Source organism: Austrofundulus limnaeus, unplaced genomic scaffold (assembly GCF_001266775.1).
Source record: "Austrofundulus limnaeus strain Quisiro unplaced genomic scaffold, Austrofundulus_limnaeus-1.0 Scaffold13, whole genome shotgun sequence".
NCBI classification, from domain to species: domain Eukaryota; kingdom Metazoa; phylum Chordata; class Actinopteri; order Cyprinodontiformes; family Rivulidae; genus Austrofundulus; species Austrofundulus limnaeus.
Genome location: NW_013952415.1, coordinates 588,180 through 588,802, shown reverse-complemented (window position 1 = coordinate 588,802; position 623 = coordinate 588,180).

Here is a 623-nt window from a genome sequence, read left to right as displayed (position 1 = left end):
TGATTCAGTTACCGGTTAATCYGGTTTATGAAGATAACTTGTTTCTCAGCTGCTGTGTTACTTCATATGGTGCAGAGGATTTTTTGTGATAAAAGTATCATTTGTATAAAGTACTTGAAAAAAAATAACTAAGTAAAAGTAAAATTACATGAACAGAAAATGACTTTGTTAAAAAAATCAATTTCATTGATGGGAAAACTACTCGCATAAAAGTCATAAAACTGTTCACCAAATTTTGGGGAAGTAAAAGTATTTTTAAAACATTCTCTAAGAAATAAGCTGTTGAATTTACTGAACCAAACTGGTTCCACTAAACCAGGTTGAGTAAAATTAGCAATATATGTACAGCGGTTAAAATAAGTTTTGAACACGTCACCATTTTTCTCAGTAAATATATATTTGATTTCTTTGTATGTATGGATCACTTGGGTTGTTACCAACATCTGGTGAAAATTTCATGTCATTAGAGAAATGAAGTTATTTGTAATAATGTGGAATGGCACAAGGAAAAAGTATTGAACACATTTACTGAAATTTATCTAATACTTTGTACAAAAGCCTTTGTTGTCAATGACAGCTTCAAGACGCCTCCTGTATGGAGAAACTAGTGGCATGCATTGCTC